This window comes from Schistocerca gregaria, unplaced genomic scaffold, assembly GCF_023897955.1.
Source record: "Schistocerca gregaria isolate iqSchGreg1 unplaced genomic scaffold, iqSchGreg1.2 ptg000352l, whole genome shotgun sequence".
Taxonomy (NCBI): Eukaryota; Metazoa; Arthropoda; class Insecta; order Orthoptera; family Acrididae; genus Schistocerca; species Schistocerca gregaria.
Genome location: NW_026061812.1, coordinates 517,501 through 531,928, shown reverse-complemented (window position 1 = coordinate 531,928; position 14,428 = coordinate 517,501). Strand labels below are relative to the sequence as shown.

Genomic DNA, 14,428 nt, shown 5'->3' with positions numbered 1-14,428 from the left:
ATACCGCAGCGCGCGACATAGTTTTGCAGACGATAAATGTAACCGTTTCAGAGAGAAGAGCGGCCAATGTGACGATCTGGCTTTAAGTCAATTCGATAACAAATGACGAAAACGGAAGAATTTCTCAGGGTTTTACTATATATGAACACTTTTCACATTCTCCCGTGCAACGCGGCTGCTAGTCCTCCTTTCATGCAAAATCTTAAGGTCCTAGCTCATGTCCAAGTCCCCAAAGCCATGTAGAAAGTCAATGTTCGATAACTAAAACTTGAATTGTTCTATTTCTAACTGGCTATTACATCAACTTAGAAGCTTCTTCTGTGTTCTACTATGGTGCTTTTAGTGTCTCCGCATACCGCAGGACGCGACATAGCTTTGCAGACGACAATTGTAACCGTTTCAGAGAGAAGAGCGGCCAATGTGACGATTTGGGTTTAAGTCGACACGATAACAAATGGCGAAAACGGACGATTTTCTGAGGTTTTTACTACATATGAACCCTTTTCACATTCTGCCGTGACACGCGGCTGCCAGTCCTCCTTTCATGCAAAATCTTAAGGTCCTAGCTCATGTCCAAGGCACAAAAGAAGAGTAAAAAGTCAACATTCATTAACTATAACTTGAATTGTACTGCTTCGAACTGGCTATTACATCAACTTAGAGCCTTCTTCTGTGTTCTACTATGGTCGTTTTAGTGTCTCCGCATACCGCAGCACGTGACATAGCTTTGCAGACGGTAAATGTAACCATTTCAGAGAGAAGAGTGGCCAATGTAACGTTCTAGCTTTACGTCGATTCGATAATAAATGACGAAAACGGATGGATTTCTAGGGTTCTTACTACATATGAACACTTTTTACATTTTCCCGTGCAACGCGGCTGCTAGTCCTCCTTTGATGCACAATCTTAAGGTCCTAGCTCATGTCCAAAGCATCAATTAAGTGTAAAAAGTCAATAATCGATAACTAAAACTTGAATTGTACTCCTTCTTACTGGCTATTACATCAATTTAGAAGCTTCTTCTGTGTTCTACTATGGTGCTTTTAGTGTCTCCGCATACCGCAACTCGCGCCATAACCTTGCGGACGATAAATGTAGCCGTTTCAGAGAGAAGAGCGGCCAATGAGTCGATCTGGTTTTAAGTCGATTCGATAAATAATGACGAAAATGGACGGATTTCTCAGGTTTTTACTACATATGAACACTTTTCACAATCTCCCGTGCAACGCGGCTGCTAGTCCTCCTTTCATGCAAAATCTTAAGGTCCTAGCTCATGTCCAAGGCCCAAAAGCCGTGTAAAAAGTCATTGTTCGATAACTAAATCTTGAATTGTACTGCTTCTTACTGGCTTATACATCAACTTAGGAGCTTCATCTGTGTTTAACTATCGTGCTTTTAGTGTCTCCGCATACCGCAGCACGCGCATAGCTTTGCAGACGGTAACTGCAACCGTTTGAGAGAGTAGAGAGGCCAATGTGACGATCTGGCTTTAAGTCGATGCGATAACAAATGACGAAAACGGACGGATTTCTCAGGTTTTTACTACCTATGAACGCTTTTCACATTCTCCCGTGCAAAGCTGCTGCTAGTTCTCCTTTCATGCAAAATCTTAAGGACTTAGCTCCTGTCCAAGGCTCCAAAGCCGGCTAAGAAGTCAATAATATAAAACTAAAACTTGAATAGTACTACTTCTTACTGGCTATTACATCAACTTAGAATCTTCTTCTGTGTTCTACTATGGTGCTTTTAGTGTCTCCGCATAGCGCAGCACGCGACATAGCCTTGCAGGCGATAAATGTAACCGTCTCAGACGGAAGAGCGGCCAATGTGACGATCTGGCTTTAAGTCGATTCGATAGAAATCGACGAAAACGGTCGGATTTCTCACGTTTTTACCACATATGAACACTTTTCACATTCTCCCGTGCAACGCAGCTGCTAGTCCTTCTTTCATGCAAAATCTTAAGGTCGTCACCCATGCCTAAGGCATCAGGGCTGGCTAATAAGTCAATAATCTATAACTAAAACTTGAATAGTACTGCTTCTTACTGGCCAATTACATCAACCTAGAAGCTTCTTCTGTGTTGCTTATAGTGTCGTTACGTTCCGCAGCACACGACATAGTTTAGCAGTCTCAAAAAATGGCCTTTTTTCACTCTTCCGTCCACCGAGCCTCCTCCATACCAATTTCAACCGAAAAGTTGAATGATGAGATTAATTTACTTAATACCATAGCAGTCAATAATGAATACACGCCTAACATAGTGGACGATATCCTAAGAAAGAAAGCTGCAACAACTATCACGCTCAACACCTCATGCACTGAAATTAACCCAAAAACACGTTTTTCTATTTCTTTCATAGGACCCACTCCCCATCATTCAGCGCATGCTTCGCAACAAATACAACTGCAATGTTGCCTTCTCTACTAACAATAATCTAAAGAGATAATACATTCGTAATCTGAGATCCTTTCGCTCTCCTACAGAAAGTTCTGTCGTTTATAAAATCATCTGCGATACCTGTTCCTCCTATTGTATAGGGCAACCCCTACATCCTTTCACCATCAGATATAAAGAACATTTTTTGAGAAAGAACGGCACCAAGCCCCCAAATTCATCCTTTGCGAACATCTCTTAATTACTTGACACGTGCCTAAAGCCATAGGCGATAACAATATTCTGCATACGGAAAAGGAGGGCCGTAGGTTAGATGTCTTATAGGAATTGGAGATTTTCAAACATCTCAATCGTTATGATGGCCTCATTCTCAACGAACAGCTGCAGCTGCGAAATAAAAACTTTTTTGACTGTTTAAAGCGATTGCTTGATCTTTGAGTCAGACTTCCTCATGCAGTTTACCGAAATGTTTTTTTCCTGTCACATCTTTGCTGTTTTCTTGTATGTCATAACTACCGTTTTTACGTTAAAAATGAATACCTATTTAAAGTAGATAAATATGTAACTACATCCTATTATTAATTCTTACTTTACGCCTGAATCAGCTCTATCATAATTTCATGTGTCTAATTTTGAATGTACAGTAGCCTAGTTGTTTCTGCGCCTACTAGATGGCGCTCGTAGCAATACCATGTTTACTTGCCCACACTTTCTATAGTGGGCACCTCAGTATCGTTGCATCCGTTGTTCACAGTACGAGCAGCCCTTAGCGGCTCCCCATCTCACAAGTGTTTATGAAGTCGGCTTTCCGGCTTAGATCTTTTTTATTGTGTGACATGTAAGTACTGTATCAATTCGATTTAGTGCAAACTTTAATCTGATTTGTGTACAGTACACCTAATGTTTTAGTACAGTTAATCTAATTCTGCTGGCGACGCTCATAGTAGCATCGAAACCAGGTCAATTTTGACTTAATATTTGTGACCGAGGGTTTATTTCAGAAAATATAATTCTGACACGGTCACTGAACCTTAACAGTTGTGTTCAAAGTTTTATATTTCTTACCTGCACAGGTCTTTAACGCTGCTTCTAAATACGACGAATTAAGAAAGAAAATTTTAAATATTAGCATGGCTATTTTAACAAGCAGTGTGAAAAAATGGGGCTTGTCCCGACATACAAAAGCCTACATCAATTTTTCTGTATGTATGAAAAATCCAGTCCTTTAGACGTATCATTAAGAATATTTCTAATAGGCTGAAAGAGCTTAACGCTGAAGACCGTCTTAAAGAAGCATACCATTTGTACTTAAATATTAAAAACAATTATCGTGTTAACTATAATTTTAATATTGACATGTGGACTCAAATTAACGAACATCTAGAGATTTGTAATATAGGTAGAATGCAGAAACACGGGATGAAGTTCAGCAGTCTTTTTTGTCTGCTTTCTAATGAAAATTCCCTCAGAATACATTTCAAAAAAGCAGTAACGTCTTTCATGTACGAATTGTAAATAAAACCAACATTGTCTCTACTGAGAATGAAAAAGTCCTGTTAGGAAGAGGACTAAAATACAATGTCTGATCTAACCTGTCAGACAGAAATGTGAGAAAATATGCTTGTTGATTTAAAAATCGGTCTCGATTATAATAAGATAGATAATGCTTCTCAATTCACAATTGTGAATGATGTAACCCGCATGCTAGAGAAAAATGCAACTACTTTGTCTAATGCTATGCATCAAGACAGAATTTTAGTAACTTCCGTTAATAATAAACTTACAACAGCAAATGCTTTAATAACTAAATCCGATAAAGGTTGTTGTCTATTCATTGCTTATATTTCTGAATATATTTCTAAAGCTGAAACTTTTTCAGTAAGAACAACATATCGGAGCTGCATGATGATCCGTGTAAATTACAGAAAGAAGTAAGGTCAGCCATTAACAATGCAAAATTCTTATAAAACCTTTCAAATAGAATCTACTCATCAATATGAACCCTCAGCACCCTAAGCTTCGGTCACAATTCGAAATTCATAAACCTAATCATCCAATACGTCCAATCTCCACTAATATGAATGGCGCATATCACGATTTGGCCCGGTTTCTTCACGAAACTTTGAAAAATCCATGTTTTCGAAAATAATTATTCCGTTCCTAACAATCACGTTTTGGTCCAAAATATAAAAAACTTAGTATGCAGTTCAGACATCAAGCTTTTTTCCTTAGATATTAAAAATCTTTATACCAAAGACCCGGTACGTAAGACGCTCATCATTGTGGAAGAAAACTAAATTCAATTTAAAAAAGATCTATCAGATAAACAGGTTACTGATTTTATGGATCTCATTAATGTCGTTGTCAAGTACAACTACATTGAATTCAACGGACAACTGTGCCAGCGGTCTGATGGGTTCGCTATGGGCAACACTTTAGTCCGCAACCTCGCCGACATATTTGCCAATTTCTTGGAAACGAAGCTGTTTAACCGTGTCTCAGCAGCATAGAGGGTAAAAATCGTAGAGGGAGACAAAGAGATCAATACACTAAGCAGATTCAGAAGGATGTAGGTTGCAGTAGGTACTGGGAGATGAAGCAGCTTGCACAGGATAGAGTAGCATGGAAAGCTGCATCAAATCAGTCTCAGGACTGAAAAGTCTCTTCACTAGGTATCTTTTCTTAAACAAGTTGTTGTGGTCTTCAGTCCTAAGACTGGTTTGATGAAGCTCTCCATGCCACTCTATCCTGTGCAAGCCTCTTCATCTCCCAGTACCTACTGCAACCTACATCCTTCTGAATCTGCTTAGTGTATTCATCTCTCGGTCTCCCTCCACTACTTTATCCCTCCACCCTGCCCTCCAGTACTAAATTGGTGATCCCTTGATGCCTCAGAACATGTCCTACCAACCGATCCCTTCTTCTCGTCAAGTTGTGCCACAAACTTCTCTTCTCTCTAATCCTATTCAATACCTCCTCGTTAGTTATGTGATCTACCCATCTAATCTTCAGCACTTTTCTGTAGCACCACATTTCGAAAGCTTCTATTCTCTTCTTGTCCATACTATTTATTGTCCATGTTTCACTTCCATACATGGCTACACTCCAAACAAATACTTTCATAAACGACTTCCTGACACTTAAATCTATATTCGATGTTAACAAATTTCTCTTCTTGAGAAACGCTTTCCTTGTCATTGCCAGTCTAAATTTTATATCCTCTCTACTTCGACCATCATCAGTTAGTTTGCTCCCCAAATAGCAAAACTCCTTCACTACTTTAAGTGTCTCATTTCCTAATCTAATTCCCTTGGCATCACCCGACTTAATTTGACTACATTCCATTATCCTCGTTTTGCTTTTGTTGATGTTCATCTTATACCTCCTTTCAAGACACTGTCCATTCCGTTCAACTGCTCTTCCATGTCATTTGCTGTCTGAGAGGATTACAATGTCATCGGTGAACCTCAAACTTTTTATTTCTTCTCTCTGGATTTTAATACCTACTCCGAATTTTTCTTTTATTTCCTTTACTGCTTGCTCAATATACAGATTGAATAACATCGGGGACAGGTTACAACCCTGTGTCTCTCTCTCTTCCCAACCACTGCTTCTGTTTCATGTCCCTCGACTCTTATAACTGCCATCTGGTTTCTGTAGAAATTGTAAATAGCCTTTCGCTCCTTGTACGTATTTTACCTCAGCCACCTTTAGAATTTGAAAGAGATTATTCCCATCTACATTGTCAAAAGCTTTCTCTAGATCTACAAATGCTAGAAACCTATGTTTGCCTTTCCTTAATCTTTCTTCTAAGATAAGTTGTAAGGTCAGTATTGCCTCACGTGTTCCAGTACTTCTATGGAATCCAAACTGATCTTCCCTGAGGTCGGCTTCTACTAGTTTTTCCATTCGTCTGTAAAGAATTCGTGTTAATATTTTGCAGCTGTGACTTATTAAACTGATAGTCCAGTAATTTTCACATCTGTCAACACCTGCTTTCTTTGGGATTGGAATTATGATGTTCTTCTTGAAGTCTGAGGGTATTTCGCCTGTTTCATACATCTTGCTCACCAGATGGTAGAGTTTCGTCTGGACTGGCTCTCCCAAGGCCGTTAGTAGTTTCAATGGAATGTTGTCTACGCTGGGGGATTTGTTTCGAGTCAGGTCTTCCAATGCTCTGTCAAACTCTTCACGCAGTATCGCATCTACCATCTCATCCACATCCACATCCTCCTCCATTTCCATAATATTGTCCTCAAGTACATCGCCCTTGTATAGACCCCTCTATATACTCATTCCACCTTTCTGCTTTCCCTTCTTTGCTTAGAACTGGGTTTCCATCTGAGCTCATGATGTTCATACAAGTGGTTCTCTTATCTCCAAAGGTCTCTTTAATTTTCCTGTAGGCAGTATCTATGTAGCCACTAGTGAGATAAGCCTCTACATCCTTACATTTGTCCTCCAGCCATCCATGCTTAGCCATTTTGCAGTTCCTGTCGATCTCATTTTTGAGAAGTTTGTATTCCTTTTTGCCTGCTTCATTTATTGCATTTTTATATTTTCTCCTTTCATCAATTAAATTCAATATTTCTTCTGTTACCCAAGGATTTCTAGCAGCCATCGTCTTTTTACCTACTTTATCCTCTGCTGCCTTCACTACTTCATCCCTCAGAGCTACCTGTTTTTCTTCTACTGTATTTCTTTCACACATTCCTGTCAGTTGTTCCCTTATGCTCTCCCTGAAACTCTGTACAACATCATGTTCTTTGTTTATCCAGGTCCCATCTCCTTAAATTCCTACCTTTTTGCAGTTTCTTCAGTTTTAACCTACAGGTCATAACCAATAGATTGTGGTCAGTCTACATCTGACCCTGGAAGTGTCTTACAATTTAAAACCTGGTTCCTAAATCTGTCTTACCACTATATAATCTGATACCTTTTAGTATCTCCAGGGTTCTTCCATGTATACAACCTTCTTCCATGATTGTTAAACCAAGTGTTAGCTATGATTAAGTTGTGCTCTGTGCAAAATTCTACCACGCGGCTTCCTCTTTAATTTCTCTCCACCCAATCCATATTCACCTACTACGTTCCCTTCTCTCCCTTTTCCTACTACTGAATTCCAGTCACCCATGACTATTAAATTTTCGTCACCCTTCACTATCTGAATGTCTTTTATTTCATCATACATTTCTTCAATTTCTTCATCTGCAGAGCTAGTTGGCATATAAACTTGTACTACTGTAATAGGTCTTGGCTTCATATCTATCTTGGCCACAATAATACGTTCACTATGCTGTTTGTAGTAGCTTACCCGCATTCCTATTTTCCTATTCATTATTAAACCTACTCCTGCATTACCCCTATTTGATTTTGTTTATAACCCTGTAGTCACGTGACCAGAAGCCTTGTTCCTCCTGACACCGAACTTCACCAATTCCCACTATATCTAACTTGAACCTATCCATTTCCCTTTTTAAATTTTCTAACCTACCCGCCCGATTGAGTGATCTGACATTCCACGCTTCAATCCGTAGAACGCCTGTTTTCTTTCTCCTGATAACGACATCCTCTTGAGTAGTCCCCGCCTGGAGATCCGAATGGGGGACTATTTTACCTCCGCAATATTTTACCAAAGAGGACGCGATCATTTAATAATACACTAAAGCTGCATGCCCTCGGGAAAAATTATGACCATAGTTTCCCCTTGCTTTCAGTCGTTCACAGTACCAGCACAGCAAGGCTGTTTTGGTTATTGTTACAAGGCCAGGTCAGTCCATCATCCAGACTGTTGCACTTGCATCTATTGAAAAGGCTGCTGCCCCTCTTCAGGAACCACACGTTTGTCTGGCCTCTCAATAGATACCCCTCAGTTGTGGTTGCACCTACGGTACGGCTATCTGTATCGCTGAGGCACGCAAGCCTCCCCTCCAACGGCAAGGTCCATGGTTCATGGGGGGAGGTTACACAAGATACGTTGATGATATTCTAGTCACATATAACAGACCCGCCGATAGAAATGATCATATATTTACTACCTCATATATTTACTACCTCCATGAAAAAATTTCTTTCACTATTGAACTCGAAAGCGATAACCGCCAATTAAATTATTTAGACTTGACGCTTACAATAGAAGACAGTATCACTTTCAATATTCACTTTCAATATTCTTCCTCTTTTCATCCACAGTCTCAAAAAATGGCCTTTTTTCACTCTCCCGTCCACCGAGCCACCTCCATACCATCTTCAACAGAAAAGTTTAATGAGTAGATTAATTTACTTAATACCATAGCTGTCAATAATGAATACACGCCTAACATAGTGGACGATATCCTAAAAAAGAAAACTGTAAGAACTACCACGCTCAACACCTCATGCACTGAAACTAACCCAAAAGCACGTTTTTCTATCTCTTACATAGGACCCACTCCCAATCATTCAGCGCATGCTTCTCAACAAATACAACTGCAATGTTGCCTTCTCTGCTAATAATAATCCAAAGAGATACTTCATAACATCATTTGAGATCCATTCGCTCCCCTACAGAAAGTTCTGGCCTTTATAAGATCTGCAATACCTGCTCCTCCTATTGTATAGGGCAACCCCTGCGTCCTTTCACCATCAGATATAAAGAACATCTTTTGAGAAAGAACGGCACCAAGCCCCTAAATTCATCCTTTGCCGATCATCCCTTAATTACTTGACACGTGCCTAAAGCCATAGGCGATTACAATATTCTGCATACGGAAAAGGAGGGCCGTAGGTTAGATGACTTATAGGAATTGGAGATTTTCAAACATCTCACTCGTTATGATGGCTTCATTCTCAACGAACAGCTGCAGCAGCGAAATAAAAACTTTTTTGACTGTTTAAAGCGATTGCTTGATCTTTGAGTCAGACTTCCTCATGCAGTTTACCGAAATGTTTTTTTCCTGTCACATCTTTGCTGTTTTCTTGTATGTCATAACTACCGTTTTTACGTTAAAAATGTATACCTATTTAAAGTAGATAAATATGTAACTACATCCTATTATTAATTCTTACTTTACGCCTGAATCAGCTCTATCACAATTTCATGTGTCTAATTTTGAATGTACAGTAGCCTAGTTGTTTCTGCGCCTACTAGAAGGCGCTTGTAGCAACACCACGTGTACTTGCCCACACTTTCTAAAGTGGGCACCTCAGTATCGTTGCATCCGTTGTTCACAGTACGAGCAGCCCTTAGCGGCTCGCCATCTAACAAGTGTTCATGACGTCGGCTTTCCGGCTTAAATCTTTTTTAATATGTTACTTGTCAGTACTGCATCTTTTCGAGTCAGTACAAACTTTAATTTGATTAATGTACTATATACCTAATGTTTTAGTACAGTTAGTCTAATTCTGAAGACGACGCTCATGACTTAATGTCAGAGCTTATTTGTTACAATATACAAAATAAATTTACACGTTTGAGAGAGAAACGCGACCAATGTGACGCTCTGGCATTACATCTATTAGATAGCAAATGACGAAAACGGGAGGATTTCTTAGGTTTTTACTACATATTAACACTTTTCACATTTTCTTTCGCAACATGACTGCCAGACCTCGGACATGAACGAGGACGTTAAGAGTTGCATGAACGAAGGCACCAAACCCGGCCAATTATTGAATAATCGATAACAGAAACTTGAATTGTGCTACTTCCTACTTTCCGATTGCATCAACTTAGTAGCTTCTACTATGTTCTACTGTGTTGCTTGTAGTGTCTCCGCATTCCGCAGCACGCGACAGAAGTTAGCAGGCGATAAATGTACACGTTTGGGAGAGAAAAGCGACCAATGCGACGATCAGGCAGTACGTCCTTAAGACAGCAAATACCGAAAACGGGAGGTTTCCTCAGGTTTCTCTTAAATATTTGCTTTGGTGGAGTAATATCAAAGAGAGAAACACAACTCAATGAGTAACAAGCCCAAATATATGCAGTGAAACACGTAATGCGCCTTACGAAGCATGAGTGAATACCATACATTATATGGCAAACAGGAAGTGATACCATAACAACCATTTGGGCCAACCAATTCAGCAGGATATTCACTGCAGATCAATCACCCGCCATCTAGAGCAAACAGTCCCTGCAATATGTTGTTGTAGCTGAACAAGTACTCATGGAACCTGTGAAAATTACTTGTGTAGTTAATTATATCAAAGTAAATTAAGACTGTCATCCAAAACTCAACAAACATATATAAAATCAAAGAGAAATCCAAACAATTATTTTCCGTCAAAAAATAAAAATCAAATTCTTATACCCACGTCTTTTGTACCCCCCTCCCCAAAAGAACACTTGGTGCAGATGCACTCTTATCTGAACTCTTGTGGGAATCAACGTGAAGCAGCAAGTAATGAGGGAGCAATCTGTAGTGTGTGACAAGTCAGGAATTAGGGTTGGATGTGAAGTGTGCTCAGACAGCTGAAGCATTTAAGGTGATCACTCGGGAAGTGGGAAAACCAGGCTGTCTGGCACAGATTGTCACTTTCTGCCATTGAATTTATCAGTTCCAGATTAGAATTTAAATTTAGTCAAGAACCCATTATGTTATTTACACATTTGCTGAGGTAAGTGTGACAGGACCTTTATTTTTCTTTATATACATAAAGGGATAGGGTCAGCAGCAGTCTGTGCCTGTTTAGTGATGATACTATGGTTTACAGGAAGGTGTTGCCATTAGGTGACTGTAGGATGATATGACTTGGACAGAATTTTTGGCTAATGTGATGAATGTCAGCTAGCTCTAGTTGTGAAAAAATCAGTTAATGCAGATGATTAGCAATAACAAATACATAAAGTTTGAATACAGCACTATTAGTATCCTGCTTGACAGTCAGGTCATGTAAATGTCTAAGGGAACACTGCTAAGTGTCTTGAAATGGGTTAACCGTGTAAGGCAAGTAGTCGACTTTTGTTTGTTGGAATAATTTTAGGAAAATGTTGTTCATTTGTGACCCATTCTTTGGTACTGATAGTGTTTGGAATCCCCACCAGGTAGGATTAAAGCAAGACATCGAGGCAATTCACACTCTGGCTTCTAGGTTTGTTATTCGTAGGTTCAAATACACATGCAAGTATTACAGATGTGCTTTGGAAATTCAAATGGGAATCGATGAATGGAAGATGACATTGTTTCTGGAGAACACTATTGAGACAATTTCGAGAACCAGCGTTTGAAGCTGATTGCAGGATGATTCTGCTGTATGGATAGCTAGACCACCTTCTATTAATAGTAAGAGGAAAAATCATTGTCCTGTGTATGAAATAAATCTAAATATACATACATAAATACTCCCCCCTGCAGGTCCGGGGGTTAGAATAGGCCCGAAGTATTCCTGCCTGTCGTAAGAGGCGACTAAAAGGAGTCCCTCCCCCTCAAGGGGGTAGTTAGCGCCTGCGTACGGAGATGGACGGTTTCACGACCTATATTTGCGTTCATTTTGGGTTTTCACTTCCGGTTTCTTCCTTCCTTCCTTCCTTCCTTTGGTTGGTTCCTGTTCACAAACATGTGTAAAAGGTGCAGTTACACTGTGTACTAATAAACTGGAGATGTGATGCTATATAATGTCACCGTGATTCTAGGGTTGGTCAACACTGAAGATTGTTTTTCTGATGTAGCTTGGAAAGAAAACTTCAAACCATAATTTAGACACTCTCGTTTAAGGCAATCTGCATATCCACACTGCTCATTTGCATCTTCATTATTTAATGAGTTGCCACTCCCATATACAATAAAACCTTACCTGTTTCAAGGAGCCATTATTAATATTATAACATGGCAGTGCAATGCTTATTTTAGTGCCATATCAGAGTAATAATTGCACATGACTGTTGTATGAGCATTGATTGTTGTACATCGGCACATGATGCATTCAGTTAACAGATCATAATTTCTGGGGTCGGGTTAACAACCAGTGGTTTCATGTTAACAGCACTCATACACAAAATAAGTTCAAAACACAATATTGAGACAGTACAGAAACACATTTAAAGAGAGCAAGTGGAACATTCTAGGGAACAGCAGTTATCTGCATTTCCTATTCAGCCATGATTGTGACACAACTTTACTATATTAAAGGAAAAACCCCTGCTAAAGTTTGTGTACAGACTGTTGGCTAAATATTTTCCTTAGATGCACCTAAACAAATGCTCCATATACCATTAGACAAATATTACTGCAATTTCAGAGCAGTGTCTGTCTAATTCTAGCCAAGATCCCTAGTCACATTTCTTTTCTTCAAATGTTTGTTCTGAATGTAAAAGTGTTTGACTAAAATAATCTTCACTTGCCCCCTTCCAACCCAATCCAGCCCTTGTGGAAGTCTTCAAAAATATGTATAAAGTTTACAATGTTGTTTTCCATTGCCCTTCTTCACGCACTAATACATACTCGTACATGCAAGAAAATAAGAAAAATGCACTGAACATTTCAACAACAAAAATGTTTAAAGAACAGCAGTTCGATTGTTACCGCAGAATTAAAACTTACTTGCACAGCCAGTGTATTTCATGCTAAGATTTAGTGGTTGTGCTATGTACAATATTTAAAGAAAAGTTTTTATTTACTCAACAAAAAAATGTTACTGCACTGGAATTAGGAGGGGCATATAATAAGTAATGCAACAATTTTTCCTGGAAGCAAGTTCCTTATTTAAAATGCCAATAACCACATTGTTTCCCATCCTCTTGGTTGTAAAAACATGTTTCTCTCTAAAACGATGTTTCTCAAAATAATCTATGTGCAATGCAATGGGCTTGTACCAGTTGACTGGGAGCGCCTGTATGCCTGCATGTACCGCTCTGCTGGTTGACATCAGAGTGAATATCCAGCTGCACCAATAACTTCACCATCTTACACATACTTCCTGCAGAGTGCAAGCCGCATTGAGCCAAACAGATGGAAATCTGAATGTCGAGATTGTCAGTAGCCTCTATAAGGAACAAGAGTCCAATGCAGTTTCGTGAGCAGCTCCATTTGGATATAGGCTTGTTTTGAGTTCTTGGATTGTAATGGAAAAGGAGAGTTTTGTTTACATTTTGTGGTGACGAACGCCCTGAAGTCATTTCTTCAATTTCCTGAGTGTAGGACAATAAATGTCAGTTAATTATTGCACTGCAAGAGAGGACATGAAACAGAATAACCCTTTCTGAATCCCAAAAGATTGTCGCCGTGACTTTAATGGCCGGGTGTGCGGCTTTGATCTTCTTCCTCAGAGAAGTGGGGTGGGATACTCTGTGGCTTGCAGTTTTGTTTCCGGTTCAGAGTGACGAACCCATGTTTCATCGCCTGTGATGTTTGACAAAAGAATTGACACAATCAGCCAAGTAACACGCAAGCAGTTCTGCACAGATGGTCCTTTCTTGCTCTTTGTGGTCTTCTGTTAGGTGATGTGGAATCCAGTGGGCACACATCTTCGAGTACCCCATCTAGTGGCTGACTGTGACATCACTGTCAACAGATGTCCAGTTGAGCAGTGAAGTGTTTTGATTGTGAACAGTCACCCACTTCGACTGAGAGGGCAAGTTCCAAAATTGTAAGAGTCCTAGCTGTGTGCAGCTGCTGGCATGTGGGAGATTGAATAGGTTTGCTTAACCTTGTTGCGAGGGTGACAAATGCTTGCCCAATGACGCACCATGCATTTCTTCACTGCCAGGTCTCTGTAGACATCCTGCCAAAAGAAATGCAGTGACAGCTCCCTTTTCGGAATACTCCTCTGTTAGACACAATTTTTAAGACTACACACAGTGCTGCCACCTATCAAACTTGATGAGCTATGGTGGCAGAAGTCGCAATATTCCACAATTTCCCACAACAAATTGCGCAAATCTCGACCAATATTTGTGGAGAAAAAATTGTTTGTTGCACTACATATTGAATTCCCTTCGTATTTATGGCATTTAATTGTGTGTGATGCATAGTAAATGAAACAAAAATGCAAATTAATTGTTTCGTTAAAGAAAAAACTTTTGAGGTTATCCATACTCAGTTATCGCAG

The 14,428-nt window shown here is 39.6% G+C and overlaps 1 long non-coding RNA gene across 2 annotated transcripts in view; it reads left to right on the top strand.

Annotated features, from left to right (window-relative positions):
- Positions 1-3,132: 3,132 nt before the first annotated feature.
- Positions 3,133-14,428, top strand: part of LOC126307654 (uncharacterized) — a 23,873-nt gene continuing 12,577 nt past the window's right edge. For both annotated transcript variants that reach the window (XR_007553653.1, XR_007553654.1), the window contains exon 1: positions 3,133-3,236. This is a non-coding gene — a long non-coding RNA (uncharacterized LOC126307654). The remainder of the gene's footprint in view (positions 3,237-14,428) is intronic.